This window comes from Oryctolagus cuniculus, chromosome 16, assembly GCF_964237555.1.
Source record: "Oryctolagus cuniculus chromosome 16, mOryCun1.1, whole genome shotgun sequence".
Taxonomy (NCBI): Eukaryota; Metazoa; Chordata; class Mammalia; order Lagomorpha; family Leporidae; genus Oryctolagus; species Oryctolagus cuniculus.
In genome coordinates this window covers 64,609,527-64,628,349 of record NC_091447.1, presented here as the reverse complement: position 1 = coordinate 64,628,349, position 18,823 = coordinate 64,609,527, and the positions used below count along the sequence as shown (strand labels likewise).

Genomic DNA, 18,823 nt, shown 5'->3' with positions numbered 1-18,823 from the left:
AGCTAGGATTCCAGCACTATGTTGAATAGAAGTGCTGGGAGTGGGTGAGCATTTGGTACAGCAGTTAAGACCCTGTTTGGGATGACCATATTCCAAATTGGAGTGCTTAGGCTTGAGTCTCAGCTCCACTCCCAATTCCAGCTTCCTGCTACTGTGTGCACCCTGGGAGGCAGCAGTTGGTAGCTCAAGTAGTTGGGTCCCTGCCACCCATGTGGGAGATCCAGACTGAGTTCCAGGCTCCTGACTTTGGCCTGACCCCGTCCCAGATGTGGTGGGCATTTAGCAAATGGATCAGCAGATGTGAGTTCTCTTTCTGGTTAAAATTCCAGCCTCATATTTTTTTTAAATGACTCACTCTTATGGGTTACATACTTCTTGGAATTTGGTTATTGAATTTGTTGGTATATGAATGTTTATGGTAGTCTGTTACAATCTCTTGTATTTCACTGGTATCAATTTTAACATCTCCTCTTTCTTTCCAACTTTATTTAAGTCTTTTCTTACCTGGTCCAGAGAATTGGTTGTCAACTTTGTTTAGTTTTTCAAAGGAACCAACACTTAGTTTCTAGAGTGGTGGGAGAGGGTTCCATGTAGAGGGGACACCCAGTGCAAAGGTCTATTTATTTTTTTTATTTTTTATCAGTGCAAAGGTCTAGCATGACAGAGGAATGATGCATTAAGGGACTATGGTATACAAAGACATTCTTCTCAGATCTAGAAAAAATGATGCTGAAATTCATATGGAGGCATAAGAGACCTCGAATAGCTAAAGCAATCTTGTACAACAAAAACGAAGCCGGAGGCATCACAATACCAGATTTCAGGACATACTACAGGGCAGTTGTAATCAAAACAGCATGGTACTGGTACAGAAACAGATGGATAGACCAATGGAACAGAATAGAAACACCAGAAATCAACCCAAACATCTACAGCCAACTTATATTTGATCAAGGATCTAAAACTAATTCCTGGAGCAAGGACAGTCTATTCAATAAATGGTGCTGGGAAAACTGGATTTCCACGTGCAGAAGCATGAAGCAAGACCCCTACCTTACACCTTACACAAAAATCCACTCAACATGGATTAAAGACCTAAATCTATGACCTGACACCATCAAGTTATTAGAGAACACTGGAGAAACCCTTCAAGATATTGGCACAGGCAAAGAGTTTCTGGAAAAGACCCAGGAGGCACAGGCAGTCAAAGCCAAAATCAACTATTGTGATTGCATCAAATTGAGAAGTTTCTGTACTGCAAAAGAAACAGGAGAGTGAAGAGACAACCGACAGAATGGGAAAAAATATTTGCAAACTATGCAACAGATAAAGGGTTAATAATCAGAATGTACAAAGAGATCAAGAAACTCCACAAAAACAAAACCAACAACCCACTTAAGAGATGGGCCAAGGACCTCAATAGACATTTTTCAAAAGAGGAAATCCAAATGGCCAACAGACACATGAAAAAATGTTCAAGATCACTAGCAATCAGGGAAATGCAAATCAAAACCACAATGAGGTTTCACCTCACCCCGGTTAGAATGGCTCACATTCAGAAATCTACCAACAACAGATGCTAGCGAGGATGTGGGGAAAAAGGGACACTAACCCACTGTTGGTGGGAATGCAAACTGGTCAAGCCACTATGGAAGTCAGTCTGGAGATTCCTCAGAAACCTGAAGATAACCCTACTGTTCGACCCAGCCATCCCACTCCTTGGAATTTACCCAAAGGAATTTAAATTGGCAAACAAAAAAGCGGTCTGCACCCTAATGTTTATTGCAGCTCAATTCACAATAGCCAAGACCTGGAACCAACCTAAATGCCATCAATGGTAGACTGGATAAAGAAATTATGGGATATGTACTCTTTAGAATACTATACCGCAGTAAAAATCAATGAAATCCAGTCATTTGCAACAAAATGGAGGAATCTGGAACACATCATACTGAGTGAAATAAGCCAGTCACAAAGGGACAAATATCATACGTTCTCACTGATCGGTGACAACTGACTGAACACCAAAAAGGAAACCTGTTGAAGTGAAACGGACACTATGAGAAACTATGACTTGATCAGCATAGCCCTGACTGTTAATGAACAACTTAATACATTATCCCTCTTAGTAGTTTTTTGTCTGTTCTACTTAATATGACTGGTTTAATTCTGTAATTATCACACAGTTATTCTTAAGTGTTAAAATTTAACTGAAATGTGATCTCTGTTAAATATAAGAGTGGGAATAAGAGTGGGAAGAGATGTACAATTTGGGACATGCTCAAGCTGACTTGCCCCAAGTGGTAGAGTTAGAAACATACCAGGGGATTCCAATTCAATCCCATCAAGGTGTCATGTACCAATGCCATCTCATTAGTCCAAGTGATCAACTTCTGTTCACAATTGATCATAATGAAAGGACTAAGAGTCAAAGGGATCACATAAACAAGTGTAGTGCCTGCTAATACTAACCGATAGAATAAATAAAGGGGAGAGTGATCCAACATGGGAAGCGAGATACACAGCAGACTCATAGAATGGCAGATGTCCTAAACAGCACTCTGGCCTCAGAATCAGCCCTAAAGGCATTCAGATCCAGCTGAAAAGCCCATGAGAGTATTTCAGGCATGGAAAGCCAAGACACTCTGGCAAAAAAAAAAAAAAAAAAAATAAGGACCTAAATGAAAGATCTCTGTGAGTGAGATCCCAGTGGAAAGAACAGGTCTTCAAAGAAGGAGGTACATTTTTCTGAAGGGAGGAGAGAACTTCCACTTTGACTATGACCTTGTCTAAACAAGATAAGAGTCGGAGAACTCAAAAGGCTTCCATAGCCTTGGAAACTCATGACTGGAGCATAGGGAGATTACTGATGCCATAAACAGGAGTGTCAATTTGTAAAGTCAACAACAGGAGTCACTGTGCACTTACTCCTCATGTAGGATCTCTGTCCTTAATGTGCTGTACATTGAGGCTTAATGCTATAACATGTACTCAAACAGTATATTTCACTTTGTGTTTCTATGGGGGTGCAAACTGTTGAAATCTTTACTTAATGTGTACTAAACTGATCTTCTGTATATATATAGAAAATTGAAAATGAATCTTGATATGAATGGAAGGGGAGAGAGAGCGGGAAAGGGGAGGGTTGTGGGTGGGAGGGAAGTCATGGTGGGGGGAAGCCAATGTAATCCATAAGCTGTACTTTGGAAATCTATATTCATTAAATAAAAGTTTAAAAAAAGGGACTATGGTATAACCCGTGAGCCCTGGAGAGTTGGAATTGGTGGGGGATGGGCAGTTTCCATGATGTGGAAGACCAGTAGGAATGAAGATTTTGTGTCAGGAATTAGAACTAAGCCCTAACATCGTAATAATTAGTGTGTGCCTTATCAGCCAGTCTTTTCATCACTACAGTGAAATATCTAAGATAAGCTACTTTTGAAGGAGGGATGTTTATTTCAGCTCAAGTTTCATGAGTTCCAAGCTCAAGGTTTGGAGGCTCCCTGGGTTCAGCATCTGGTGATGGCATGGCAAACCATAACAGTGCCCTTCAGGAGCAGGTGATGTGTTAGGTAAAGAACAGGCTCAAAGAAGAGGGACATGGTACTCCCAAGATACAACCTAGATAACACTGTCTATGTTGGAAGAAAATTTCAAATACATAGTTTAGGCTGAGCACTTCTGGTGGCCACAGGTGGATTCAACATGGGACAATAGGCTGCTTGAAAAAGGTGGCTATTCATACAACATTCAGGATCTAGTCATAGATGTCACTGACAGGTCAGTGGGGGGTGGGGTCAAAGAGTGTTTCAAGTGAGTAAACTGGACGTGTAAATCCTAACACCTGATGGCAACCATGAACTGCGAAGGGCAGGGAGCTGCTGGAGGAGAGGAAAAGGGGAGACTTCACCTTTGATGCGTTGCTGTACATAGCAATGTGTTTACTAGCTGTAAGCTAGAATCTGTTTCTCAAAAGAATCATTATTTGCCAGTTTTAAAATCCATTTCAAGTATCTTAGCATTTTCCTCTATTTTATAAACACAGGAGGTAAACAGGGAATCTGCTGGTTTCTTGAGAAAGCATTGGGTTTGAGGGCCTCTCTCCCACTTAACTCACCAATGGTGGTGTGAAGCAGGTGACTAACCCGTAGTGGGGAGCAGAGGGCCCAGGCCAATGACTCCATGGCCAAACTTGGGCTTGCAGAGGAAGAAGAGTGACATTGCCCTTACTGCTTCCTGGACACCTGCCCTCCCTGTAGGTGGCCTCCAGCTGCCTGGAAGGCTGGCCCCTGAGAGCCAGAAGAGCACTGGAAAGCAGAAAGCCCACAGGCAGGTGTGACTGAAGTTTCCACTCCTTCCTAAGGTTGTCACTCCGGTTGCCTTGGGGCCATTTTCTGGTCAGTGTTTGTGCCCTGGGATGCAGGTCGTCTTTCGAAGAAAGGGTTTATGAGCTTACCTGTTTAGTTCTGTGAAAATCATAAACAGACTCCAGGTGAGAGTTTCTTGCTGGTGAATACTAAGGTGTTGAAGGAGAGAGAGGTTCCACACCCAGAATGTTACCCAGAGTCTTATCCTTGTCAGTGAAGCTGAGTTGGAATAATGAGAGCAAGGTCTGAAGATAAAAGAAAGAGAAATTTTAATTCACTGGTGGCTGAGGAAGGTAGCAGACCTGGGTGTGTGTGTGTCTCAAGAACTACTGTGCTCCTCGGTCAGGGTGGCCTAGGGTTTTTCCAGAGCCCCAAAGGGAATTTGGGCTGCTAATGACGTGACCGATGCCAAGACAAGAGTAGGCAGTCGAGGCTGGCGCTGTGGCTTACTGGGCTAATCCTCTGCCTGTGGCGCCGGCACCCCGGGTTCTAGTCCCGGTTGGGGCACAGGGTACTAGTCCCGGTTGCTCCTCTTCCAGTCCATCTCTCTGCTGTGGCCCGGGAGGGCAGCGGAGGATGGTCCAAGTGCTTGGGTCCCTGCACCCGCATGGAAGACCGGGAAGAAGTACTTGGCTCCTGGCTTCAGATCGGCGCAGTGCAGGCCGTAGCGGCCATTAGGGGAATGAACCAACGGAAGGAAGACCTTTCTCTCTGTCTCTCTCTCACTGTCTATAACTCTCTCTCTGTCTAACTCTGCCTTGCAAAAAAAAAAAAAAAAAAAAAAAAAAAGAGTAGATAGTTGAGTCCTGCAGTCAGTTGTAGGTCTGATGACAGGGTATTTTACCAATCTCAGGCATCAATGCAGTTCCTCGACAAACTTGCTTGTGACTTGACTTTGTCATGAAAGAAGGCATAGCAGGATTTTTTTTTCTGTACAACTAAGCAACTACAAAACAATGTTTGGCTGGGATCTGAAAGAGATGAAGTAATTGTGTTAAGAGATTCCAGTGTTACATTCACCAGGATGAGACCAATTCAGCTTAGAATCTATGATTATTGTGCCCTTAATTATTCATACCCCTTATAGTCTGTGATGATAAATTCAACACTCTGTTCATGCTGACCAAGGAGTATCAGATGACTTTGCAACGTCAGCTGTCTTTCCCATGGCCTCTTTCTGGAACTCACAAGCAAGAATTATCTGTTTGAACAGACACTCCAGATGGTTACAAGCTCAGTAGTTAGCATTTATTCATCAGAATATGAAAAGGAAAAGATGTATTTGGCAGGGTTACAAGAGCAAGGGACAGGAAGTCGAGCTGTGTTTCCAGGGTTAAACCCTTAAGTGCCTGTGCCTCATCACCAGGTACTGAGCCGTTGTGTGGCTCTATTTTAGCTGTCAGAATTTGGCTCCCCAGCTAGGAAAGTGTTTAACCTTCTGCAGATGAGTTTTCTTTGGTTACTGTGGGGGAAGCAGGCTACTTCTCTGAGCTAGTTCAACTGCTTACTCCTTACCCCTCTTGACGCCTTTAGAGAACACTGCTGCTATATAACTTCCAGGTTGTTCATGTAATGATTGCATTCCATGATTGGCATGATTTTTTGTTCTTGGATAAAAAAATTGAGAGATAAGGTATGAGAAAACCGTTGGCCATGAAGCTAACTGTCTTACCCCAAATTCCTGAGTTCTCAGGACATCAGACCCTCCTCCTGTCCCAGTGGCCTGGCCTGGCCCCTCCTCCTTCTCTGAGGTCATAGGTTGTCTCCATCGTGCACAGAGTCTGGAACGCCTGAGCTCACTTGTGACGTCATTTCCAGTAGGAACAAGCAGGAAGGGCCCACTGAGGACAGAAAGAAGTGAGTGCCCACTCTGGAAGGCCAGGGGCCAATTATCTTAAATGCAGTAGTCGCCCAGATCGGGCCAGCCCTGGACACAGAGTAAGCCCTGCCTACTCAGGGCCCGGCTAGAATCACTTCGGCTGCACCCAGCCACGCGGGAGCCGTTTCTCCAGTCAGTCAGGCCTAATAGGTGGGTCTTTGTTGCCAATCAGGGTCTTGGGGGCATGGCTTTAACAAATTGCCCAATCAGGTGTGCAACCAGCAGGAAGGGGCGGTGCTTCATTGCCGCGTGCGATTTTTTCTTCCTGGCGCCGCCATATTTGGGGTTCTGTTGACAAAAGCTCAAGGAAACTCAGCTGTTGGAGTGACCGCTGCTGAGCCAGTAAATCTAGGGGGAGACACAGGGCCATCACCGAAGCTGTGAAACCGTGAGTGTGTGGGGCCCAGGGGAGAAGGGGTAGCTGGGACCGGCGGGAGCCGGCTGTGGCTGTGGGACTGGGACGCTTCCGGTCAGCTCCGAAGTCCTAGGACTTGAGTCGGCCCGCTGGCACCTCCTGGCCCTCCGGCCCCTCTGGCCCACGGGGTTTGGGGCCGAGCAGCAGCCAGGACCCCTGGGCGGGCGCCCGCTCTCTGGGGGCGGGGATGGCGGGCGGGCCTTGGGAATCCGGACTGCACCGCGTGGGCGGGTCACACGATGAGGAGTCCCAGGTCCCTCCTGTTCTCCCCAGGGATGACCTGATTTCCCTGAGCTTAGGGGAAGTCGGGTCTCCAGACTGGACCCTTCTTCGGTCCAGGTTCTTCTGCCACGGTCTGGGTGAATTATAAAGAAAACGGGTTGCTCTTGGCTGAGGGTTCTGATTCAAGGTTCGGGGGAGGCACCCAGTGACGCCCTCGATGACACAGGACATAAGGTGGCCACGGGGAGTGCCAGAGACCTAGCCAAAGTGGCTTTTAAATCAGGCTATAATCACGTAATTCACTAATAAATCCATTAATCACGTATGCACATTATTCCTGTTGGCAGAGCCCTCGTCATCTCTTCAATGTCCCACTTGATTCTTCCCTGTTAGTAGTAGCTTGTGATGATGACTTTTAAATTTACACATGAGTGTCCATGGGGGACAAACCATATTCAAACCATAGCGCTAGAGCTGGCAAGAGATAATTACATTTCCCGCGTGCACCACATTGTTAGACACCAGCTTTCCTTCTGATACTCACATTATCCACTATTTTCTTTCCGTGTACATTTCATTTGGATTCAGTATTTTTAAAAAAATCTTCCCCCAGACCGACAGCTAGCTGTTTTTAAAGGTTTGATTTTGGGGCCAGCGCTGTGGCAGGGGGGTGAAGCCACCACCTGCGGCACCAGTATCCCATATGGGTGCTGGTTCGAGTACTGGCTGCTCCACTTCCCATCTAGCTCCCTGCTATGGCCTGGGAAAGAAGTGGAAGATGGCCCAAGTCCTTGGGCCCCTGCATCCACCTGGGAGACCCGGAAGAAGCTCCTGGCTCCTGGCTTCAGATCAGCTCAGCTCTGGTCATTGTGACCACTTGGGGAATGAACCAGCAGATGGAAGACCTGTCTCTCTGCCTCTCTGTAACTCTGCTTTTCAAATAAATAAAAATAATCTTTAAAAAAGATATTTTGAGTAATAGTGGTGAGAGTGAGCATCCTGTCTAGTCATGGATCTTAGTGGAAATGCTTCTAACTTTTCCTATTTTTTTTTGACAGGCAGAGTGGACAGTGAGAGAGAGAGACAGAGAGAAAGGTCTTCCTTTGCCATTGGTTCACGCTCCAATGGCCGCCACGGCTGGCATGCTGCGGCCGGCGCACCGCACTGATCCGATGGCAGGAGCCAGGTACTTATCCTGCTCTCCCATGGGGTGCAGGGCCCAAGTACTTGGGCCATCCTCCACTGCACTCCCTGGCCACAGCAGAGAGCTGGCCTGGAAGAGGGGCAACTGGGACAGAATCTGGTGCCCTGACCGGGACTAGAACCCGGTGTGCCGGCGCCGCTAGGCGGAGGATTAGCCTAGTGAGCTGCGGCGCCGGCCTCCCTATTCAATATGATGTTGGTTATGGATTTGTCTTATGTTGCCTTGATTGTGTTGAGGTTCATCCCTTTTTTATTTTTATAGATTTATTTATTTTTTGAAAGTCAGAGTTACACAGAGAGAGGAGAGGCAGAGAGAGAGAGAGAGACAGAGAGAGAGACAGAGAGGGAGGTCTTCCATCCGATGGTTCACTCCCCAATTAGCTGCACTGGCAGCTGTGCTGATCTGAAGCCAGGAGCCAGCAGCCTCTTCCGGGTCTCCCACGCGGGTGCAGGGGCCCAGGGACTTGGGCCATCTTCTACTGCTTTCCCAGGCCATAGCAGAGAGCTGGATTGGAAGAGGAGCAGCTGGGACTAGAACCGGCGCCCATATGGGATGCCGGCGCTTCAGGCTAGGGCATTATCCCGCTGTGCCACAGTGCCGGCCCCAAGGTTTGCCCCTTCTATATCCAAAAAATTAAAGTTTTTTTAAAACAGAAAAGGGTGTATTTTATCAAATTATTTCTCTGTATTTATTGAGATAATCATACGGTTTTTGTCCTTCATTTTGAAAATAGGATGTGCCATGTTTACTGATTTGCATATGTGGACCATCCCTGCATCCCTGGGATAAATCCCACTTAGAATGGATAATCTTTTTGATCTGTTGTTGGGTTATGTTTGCTACTGTTTTCTTGAGGATTTTTGTATCTGTTCATCAGGTATATTGGTCTGTTGTTCACTTTTTTGTTGTCAGGTTTTGGAATTAAGACAGTACTGGTCTCATTAAATGAATTTGGAAGTGGCAATACAGAAAAAACGTACAAAAATTTAGTTTAATGCATAAATGTACACAAACATTTTATATATATATATTTATATAAAACACACACATACACACACACACACATAAAATTACTTCCTTGAAGATGTCAGGCAAGCTCCTGGCCAGAAAAGCCACATGGGAATTCATCAGAATCCTTTAGGCAGAGATGATGCATCTAGCCTCTGAGCGTGTATCTGCCTGAGTAAATAGTAAATTCTAGAGTCTGTAAGATTTCCAAAATGGCCGAAGGAGGAGATGGCAATCACAGTTTCTGCTGATGCCAACCATTGCCTTATCATTCTCCCTAGATGGCCAAATCGGCAGTGATAGTATTGGTGAGACACCACCATCATCCCAACCACAATGTGATTCTTCACATGATCTAGGTGAATGAATTGGGATGAGCAGTGATGGGTAAGGGACCAGCCTGGGTGATGGAGATAAACAGGATGTACCTGAGAGTCTGGTCCTTGACTTTGACTATGGGAGTTTGCTGATGCTTCACAAAGACCCCAAGGACCGTCACAGAGAGATCTTGGAAGCACAGAGTGAAGAGTGTTTGCGAGCCAGGAAGGCCACCACGTTTTGAAAAGAGTGATAATGCTTCCTGTTGGAGTCCCCTACTTAGTCAATGGCATATGGGAGTCTACATGTGATTAGAAAAGCAAAGCCGCGATTTCTGAGTTTATGAGAAAAGTTACTTGCAACCTAGGGCTCACTGTTCAATTTGGAACTACCTTCAAACTCAGAGGTACACATAGAGAATTTCACAGAGGCTTTCAGGGTTATGCTGTGTTTAATGCCAAGAGAAATAACATTTGCACATGTGCAGATTTCACATGGGAGTCTTAACCTCTTACAGTTGTATGCATTAGTGAAATGCTAATATCACTGTCAGAGATAAGCTGTGAGCCTATTTAGGTTATATGTGAACGTCAGATTTTGAGTTAAGAAAACTGCCCCGAATTTTAGAGAGGCATATTTACTTTTTGTAGTTTTTAAAGTCATTCAAAGTCAAAATAGGAGGAGAAATACTGTCTAGAATAAGTGAACTTAAGTTGAAGCTATTTTTTTTCTCTAGAAATAACTTAATTCTGGTGCCACCAAAATAATGCCCAGTTCATTTACAGTAGCACAACATTTTATTACATAGGACTCAGTCGTTTCCAATGTTTACATAAGTTATTCTGTCCTCTTGTCTCATGTACCATCTCTCTGAGATTCCGTGGTCCTTCTAAATCTTTTATATACTATACAGGTAAGATCACAGTTCCAAAGTCATACAACAAAAATATATACAAAAATCTCTGGTCGGCACCGCGGCTCACTAGGCTAATCCTCTGCCTGTGGCACTGGCACACCTGGTTCTAGTCCCGGTTGGGGCGCCGAATTCTGTCCCAATTGCTCCTCTTCCAGTCCAGCTCTCTGCTGTGGCCCGGAAGTGCAGTGGAGGATGGCCCAAGTAATTGGGCCTTGCACCTGCATGGGAGACCAGGAGGAAGCACCTGGCTCCTGGCTTCAGATTGGCGCAGCGCGCCGGCCGTAGCGGCCATCTGGGGGTGAACCAGCGGAAGGAAGACCTTTCTCTCTGTTTCTCTCTCTCACTGTCTAACTCTGCCTGTCAAAAAAAACAATCTCCTTGTCATGTTACAGTTTGGGTGTCCACTAAAGGCCCAATGTATTGGAAGGTTGGGCCCAAAAGTTATGTTGGTGGCTAATAGATTAATGTTGGTGATTGATGGATTCAGGGTGGAGTTTCATCCATTTATGGAGGGGCTCTTGGGAAGTGATTAGATTGGGCTAGGTTGTTGGGGTAGCATCAAATCATGGTAGCATTGAAACTGAGCATTCCCCCTGTCTCTGCCTCCTGGTTTGCTGCATAAGCCTTCCTCTGCATGTGTTCTGCCACCTTCCTCATCACACCAGACCAGTGAGGCCACCTGATCTTGGACAGTGAACCTCCACAATGATGAACTGACATAAACCTTCATCAGTGGCTTAAGTATTCAATTGTGGTTATGAAAAACTGAGTAAGATCACTATGTAACCTATCACTATGTTGTTTTCCTTTGGGTGCTTTCAACAATTTCATCACTGGGATTCAGTGATTTGAGGATGTGTCTTGGTCTAAATTTGTTTGTATATCTTATATTATGATTTATGGAGCTTCTTTGATTCCCAGGTTTATTGTTTTCGAGTCATCTGTAGTATTTGAGGCCATTATTAAAAATTTTCTCCACCCTTTCATGATCCTTGTGTGTGTTTGCCCCCAGAGCTCCTTGATGTCCTGTTTGTTTTTTCAATCATTTTCTTCTTACTGTTGCACCTTCTATAGTTTTTATTGTTAAGGTTTATACTTCATTGGAAACGGCTGACCTGTTATTTCATCTAGTGTTATTTTTCATCTCACTATGGTGGTTTTCATCTCATAGTTTGTTTGTGTGTCCTCTTTTCTTATTTTTTAATTTTCCTGTGGTACCATATGCACATTTTAACTATGTTAAATGTGTAATTGAATAAACATTCACAATGCCATGTAATCATTGCTGCTATTTCCAGACCCTCTTCATCACTGAAAACAGAAATTCTGTATTCATTATACAGTAAGTCCCCTGTTCCCCTAGCTTAACAAGGGTAATTTCTATTCTACTTTCTGTTTCTGAACCCCCACCCCAGGCATTTCATATAAGTGGAAACATACTATATTTGTCCCCCAGATGTGGCTTATTTTATTTATCATACTGTTTTCAAGGTTCATCCATGTTGTAGTCTGTTGGTAGTCTCATAATGCGTCATCAGGTGATTTTCTTAAGATGTTGCCGTAGTGTTTCTGAGTGTACATAGGTAAACCTAGGCAGATAGCCTACTGCATACCTAGGCTTTATGGTACGACTATTGCTCCTACACTAGAATCAGTAAGGAGGTTACTGTATTAAATACAAGAGGCAATGGTAACTCAATGGTAGGTATTTGTGTATTTAAGCCCAAGTCACCATGTTTTTTTTTCCACCAGAATCATCATAAACAAGCGAGGAATACATGATACTACCACATTAGGAGGACTATGTTGTCACTAGGCCATTAAGAATTTTTCAACTCCATTGTAAATGGGACATCTATCCTATGTAAGGTTCATTGTTGCTGAAAACATGATGTGTTGCCTAAATGTACTTCATTTTTTCTTTGGCAGAGTGATATTCCATTATGTAGGTATATCACATTTTATTTATCCATTCCTATGTTGATGGCCACTTGAGTTGTTTCTACAACAATCTTTGAACATTTGTGAATAATGCTACTATGAGTAGTGGTATTTGTGTATCTGTTTTGAGTCCCTGCTTCTAATTCTCTTGGATGTACACCTAAGAGTGGAGTTGCCTGGTCAAAGGATAATTCCCTGTTCAACTTCTTTGGAAACCACCAGGACGTTTTCCATAGATGCTGCATGTTTTATATTCTCATCAGCAATGCAGAAGGGTTCAAATTTCTGTATATTTTTATAAACACTGGTTATATGCAGTATTTATTAGAATATTGTAATGGGTGTGAGTGGACATCTCCTGTGTTTATCATTTGCATTTCCCTAATGAACAATTAAGTAAGCGTTGTTTTGTGTGGTTCTTGTATTACTTGTGTATCAGGTATGGACAGTGCCCAGCCACATCGTTTGCCCTTCTTCACTTAGGTTGTTTTTTTTTTTTTTTTAGATTTATTTATTTATATGAAAGTCGGAGTTACACAGAGAAATAAGGAGAGGCAGAGAGAGAAAGAGGTCTTCCATCCACTGGTTCACTCCCCAATTGGCCACAATGACCGGAGCTGTGCCAATCCAAAGCCAGGAGCCAGGAGCTTCTTCCAGGTCTCCCACGTGGGTGCAGGGGCCCAAGGACTTGGGCCATCTACTACTGCTTTCCCAGGCCACAGCAGAGAGCTGGATTGGAAGTGGAGCAGCCGGCAGTTGAACTGGCACCTACATGGGATGCTGGCACTGCAGGCAGCGGCTTTACCTGCTATGTCACAGTGCTGGCACCTGTTTGGTTTTTGTTGTTGTTGCTGAGTTGTAGGATTTCTTCCCATGTTCTGACTGTTGCTGCTTTATCAGATGTATGGTTTATAAATCTTTCATTCTGTACATTGGCTTGCCTTTACATTGTCTTGAAAATGTCCTTTGGTATAAGAGTTTTAAGTTTGGTGTAATTATGTTACATACATTCCCCTCTGTGACCTGTCATTCTGGTGTAATATTGAAAAACATTGTTATTAAATCTGGTTTCATAAAATTTCCATCCACATTTTAATTTTAGCTGTTAAATTAAGATCATTGGTCCGGCCGGCGCCGCGGCTCACTAGGCTAATCCTCCACCTTGCGGCGCCGGCACACCGGATTCTAGTCCCGGTCAGGGCGCCGGATTCTGTCCTGGTTGCCCCTCTTCCAGGCCAGCTCTCTGCTGTGGCCCGGGAGTGCAGTGGAGGATGGCCCAAGTCCTTGGGCCCTGCACCCCATGGGAGACCAGGGTAAGTACCTGGCTCCTGCCATCGGTTCAGCGTGGTGTGCTGGTTGCAGCGCGCCGGCTGCAGCGGCCATCGGAGGGTGAACCAACGGCAAAGGAAGACCTTTCTCTCTGTCTCTGTCTCTCACTGTCCACTCTGCCTTTCAAAAAAAAAAAAAAAGATCATTGGTCCATTTTGAGTTCATTTTTGTATATGATGTGAGGTAATGGTCCTGACTTACTCCTTGGTAAGTGGATATCCTTTTTTTTCAACACTGTTTGTTAAAGGACTGCTTTCTGGGGGCCAGCCCAGTGGCACGGCAGGTTAAGCCACTGTGTGTGGTGCTGGAATCCTGTATAGACACTGGTTTGGGTCATGGATGCTCCACTTTTTTTTTTAGTTGAATTCTTTTTTTTAAGAAACCTTTAATGTAATGAGTACAAATTTCATAAGTATAATTTTAGGAATATGGAGATTCTTACCACCATGATTCTTCCCACCATATCTGCCCTACCACTCCCACTTCCTCCTTCCTCTCCCATTCCCAGACCCATTCTATACTAAGATTTGTTTTCAGTTAACTTTATACACAGAAGACCAACTCTATACTAAGTAAAGATTTCAGCGATTTTCAAACACACACACACACACACACACACACACGATACAAAAAACTGAGAACAAGGTTTACAGTTAATTCTCATAGTACAACTCATTGAGGACAGAGGTCTTGCATGGGGAGTAAGTGCAAAGTGACTCTTGATGTTAATTTAACAATTAACACTCTTACATATGATGTTAGTGACCACCCAAGGCTCTTGACATGTGCTGCAAGGCTGTGGAAGCCTTTTGAGTCCACAGTCTCCATCAGCATTTAGGCAAGGCCATAAGCAAAGTAGAAGTTCTCTCCTCCCTTCAGAGAAAAGTAGATACTTCTTTGATGGCCCCTTCTTTCCACTGAGGTCTCACAGAAGTCCTTCCTGTAGGACATTTTTTTTTGCTATAGGATCTTGGTTTTCCCTGCCTGAAATGCTCTCATAGGCTTTTCAGCCAGACCAGAGTGCCTTAAGGGCTGATTCTGAGGTCAGAGTGTTATTTAGAGCAATTGTCATTCTATGAGTCTGCTGTGTGGACTGCTCCCCATGTTGGAAATTCTCTTCTTTTTAATTCCATCTATTGTTATTACCAGAAACTTGATGTTATTTATTTGATCCCTTTAACACTTAATCCTATCTATATGATCAATTCAAACTTAAAAAATTTTTTTGACAGGCAGAGTGGACAGTGAGAGAGAGAGAGACAGAGAGAAAGGTCTTTGTTTTACTGTTGGTTCACCCTCCAATGGCCGCTGTGGCTGGTGCGCTGCAGCCGGTGCACCGTGCTGATCCGAAGCCAGGAGCCAGTGCTTCTCCTGGTCTCCCATGTGGGTGCAGGGCCCAAGGACTTGGGCCATCCTCCACTACACTCCTGGGCCACAGTAGAGAGTTGGCCTGGAAGAGGGGCAACCGGGACAGAATCCAGCGCCCTGAGTGGGACTAGAACCCAGTGTGCCGGCGCCACAGGCGGAGGGTTAGCCTAGTGAGCTGCAGCACCGGCCACTTTTTTTAAATTAAAAAAAATTTTTAAAAAACTTTTATTTAGTAAATATAAATTTCCAAATACAGTTTATGGATTACAGTGGCTTCCCCCCACCCCATAACTTCCCTCCCACCTGCAACCCTCCCATCTCCTGCTCCCTCTCCTATTCCATTAAAATTTTTTTTGACAGGCAGAGTTAGACAGAGAGAGAGAGAGAGAGAGAGAGAGACAGAGACAGAGAGAAAGGTCTTCCTTTTCTGTTGGTTCACCCCCCAAATGGCTGCTATGGCCGGTGTGCTGAGCGGATCCGAAGCCAGGAGCCAGGTGCTTCCTTCTGGTCTCTCACGCGGTGCAGGGCCCAAGCACTTGGGCCATCCTCCACTGCCTTCCTGGGCCACAGCAGAGAGCTGGACTGGAAGAGGAGCAACCGGGACAGAATCTGGCGCCCCAACTGGGTTGGGACTAGAACCCGGGGTGCCGGCACCACAGGTGGAGGATTAGCCAAGTAAACCGCGGGGCCGGCCCAATTTAACACTTAATATCATCACTTTAACACTTAAAATGGCATTATTACCACCCAGCTAAATGGTATTGGAGTCCCATGGCAAGCTTTTTCTTAGCTGTACTCTTAGAAGTCAGTCCATAAGAATGTATGCAAAGCTATACAGCTCTTCTTTCTCTTATTCCCACTCTTATTTTTTTTTTTACTGGAATCTATTTTCTATTGACTTTATACACATATGATTAATTCTGTGTTAGGCAAAGAGGTCAACCAATAGTTTTAAGAAAAAAAAAAAAGAAAAAGAAAAGTGCTTTTCAACAGTCAAGACTAGGGCTATTCAAGTCATTGCTTTTCAAAGTATCAATTTCACTTCTATGGGTTACCTTTTAGGTGCTCTGTTACTTCTCACAGATCAGGCAGAACACATTGTATTTGTCCATTTGGGACTGGCTTATTTCACTAAATATGATGTTTCCTAGGTTCATCCATTTTGTTGCACTGGATTTCATTTTTTACCGCTGTGTAGTATTCCATGGAGTACATATCCTATAATTTCTTTATCCAGTCTTCAGTTGATGGGCATTTAGGTTGATTACAAGTCTTAGCTATTGTGAATTGAGCTGCAGTAAACATGTGGGTGCAGGTAACTCTTTTATTTGCTGATTTAATTTCTCTTGAGTAAATTCCCAGTAGTGGGATGGCTGGGTCATATGGTAGGACTATATTCAGATTTCTGAGGAAATTAAAAATTTTTTTTTGACAGGCAGAGTTAGAGAGAGAGAGAGAGAGAGAGACGGAGAGAAAGGTCTTCCTTTTCTGTTGGTTCACCCCCCAGATGGCTGCTATGGCCGGCGCACTGCGCTGATCCGAAGCCAGGAGCCAGGTGCTTCCCCTGGTCTCCCATGCAGGTGCAGGGGCCCAAGCACTTGAGCCATCCTCCACTGCCCTCTCAGGCCACAGCAGAGAGCTGGACTGGAAGAGGAGCAACCGGGACAGAATCCGGCGCCCTGACCATGACTAGAACCCGGTGTGCTGGCGCTGCAGGTGGAGGATTAGCCTATTGAACCATGGCACTGGCCTGTGTATTGATTTTTATATCCTGCTACTTTACCAAACTCTTCTATGAGTTCCAATGGTCTCTTGGTGGAGTCTTTTGGATCCACTATATATATAGAATCATGTCATCTGCAAATGGGGTTAGTTTGACTTCCTCTTTCTCAATCTGAATCCCTTTGATTTCTTTTTCTTGCCTAATGGCTCTGGCTCGAATTTCCAGGACTATATTGAATAGCAGTGGTGAGAGTGGGCATCCTTGTCTGGTTCTGGATCTCAGTGGGAATGCTTCCAACTTTCCCCAGTTCAGTAAGGCACTGGCCATGGGTTTGTCATAAATTGCCTTGATCATGTTGAGGAATGTTTCTTTTAAACCCAATTTGCTTAGAGTTTTCTTCATGAAAGGGTGTTGTATTTTATCAAATGCTTTCTCTGCATCTATTGAGATAATCATATGGTTTTTGTTTTTCAATTTGTTAATGTAATATATCACGTTAATTTGCAAATGTTGAACCAACTCTGGATACCAGGGATAAATCCCACTCAGTCTGGGTGGATGATCTGTCTGGGTGGATGATCTTTCTGATATGTTGTTGGATTCGATTGGCCAGAATTTTTTTTGAGGATTTTTATGTCTATATTCATCAGGGAAATTCATCTGTAGTTTTTTTCTCTGTTGTGTCTTTTCCAGGTTTAGGAATTAAGGTGATGTTGGCTTTGTAGAAAGAATTTGGTAGGATTATCTCGCTTTCAATTGTTTTCAATAACTTGAGAAGAATTAGAGTTAGTTCTTTAAATGTTGGGTATAATTCAATGGTGAAATCATCTGGTCCTGTGCTTTTCTTTGTTGGGAGTTCTGGTGGAATGAGAAGGCCATGCCAAGATGGCCGCTGGCAATGGAAACTGCCTGGCAACAGGCTGTGATTGGATGGCTTCAGAAACCACATGATGATGGAGCCTGACTGGCAACAGGCTGTGATTGGATGGCATCGGATACTCTCTGGCAACAGGCCGTGATTGGTTATGGCATAAACCGCCCCTTGACTGGATTGGCTGCCTTGGCTATTTAAGCTACTGTACCAGCTGAAATAAACAAGTCTGTGGGCTGCTTGCCTCTGGCCTGCTTTCACCCAACTCCCGGGGTCTGTGTGGTGACTCCATGCCTCTTGCCCCCAGCACGCTTCTTCTCTCAGAAAGAATCCACAGTAACATCTGGCACCCAACATGGCTGAGAGAGACAGCGTGTTGGACTCAGCAAGGTCCGCACTTGATTTCGGCAAGTAGGCCCCTTGGTGTTTTGTGTGCTGTTCGGTTCTGTGAGGGTGAGCACAGAACCCCCTCCTACACCCCTTTCCTTGTCCTTGTTCTTGGTCTAAGTGACCCCAGGTTAGGCACACACTTCCTAGAAGTGTAATGCCGCTTCTCGGCTCCTCCTTTTACTTTTGGTTCACCCAGCGAATTCACATAAGGGACTGATCATCTCAGAATTAGGAACCAAGTCATCTACCCTCACTCGAGGGGTGGTGCTCCAGAGACACCGTGGGGGCATATGGTCTTGACCTAACGAATCAAGAAAGTCCCCCACTAAGCACAGGACATACTTATGATCTGATACACCACTGTCTGTTCGTCTAAGGTAGGGAACCCCCTGCATAATGCCATCAGCCACTGAGGTGCTAGGAATTTGTTTTGTTATGGCAGTGTTGTTGTGCATGCCTTTCCTTTGGCTAGAGTTAGCATGGTGTGCTGCTCTTAAACACTCAAACATGGGAAAGATACCCCCCTCTCAGAAGCACACAATATTACCAAACACAATGAATCTGTGAGTGATAAGAGCCTGTCACTCCAGACCTCTGCCTCACAGACAGCAGTTGATGACTTAGGGAGAGAGAGCTCCTACAGTGAAAATAACATGCCAGCAGACAACACAACAATGCCTAGTCAGCCACCCCCCCCCCAAATATCCATGGGATGAACTTAGATGACCTTAGGCGATAACCCATGTGAGGTCATCCCATCTGCACCCAGTGAGGATTCCAATGTTTGTGGCAGTCCTTGGGCACCTCAGGCTCTCAGGGCAGCCGCTAGACCCCATCCCACCCACATGTTTGCTGTAAATGTAGGAGTGGAT

At 44.8% G+C, this 18,823-nt stretch overlaps 2 protein-coding genes across 3 annotated transcripts in view; one reads left to right on the top strand and one right to left on the bottom strand.

Annotated features, from left to right (window-relative positions):
- Nucleotides 1-6,341, bottom strand: part of LOC100342923 (olfactory receptor 2Z1) — a 28,228-nt gene extending 21,887 nt beyond the window's left edge. The window contains exons 1-4 of one of the 2 annotated variants that reach the window (XM_051835741.2): nucleotides 6,040-6,341; nucleotides 5,446-5,544; nucleotides 5,212-5,338; nucleotides 4,457-4,612 (exon numbers count right to left, since the gene is read on the bottom strand). The gene's annotated coding sequence lies outside the window, so the exon portion shown is untranslated. The other variant, XM_070058918.1, reaches the window with a different exon arrangement.
- Nucleotides 6,190-18,823, top strand: part of LOC100351455 (zinc finger protein 124) — a 71,406-nt gene continuing 58,772 nt past the window's right edge. The window contains exon 1 of the transcript XR_011382877.1: nucleotides 6,190-6,634. The gene's annotated coding sequence lies outside the window, so the exon portion shown is untranslated. The remainder of the gene's footprint in view (nucleotides 6,635-18,823) is intronic.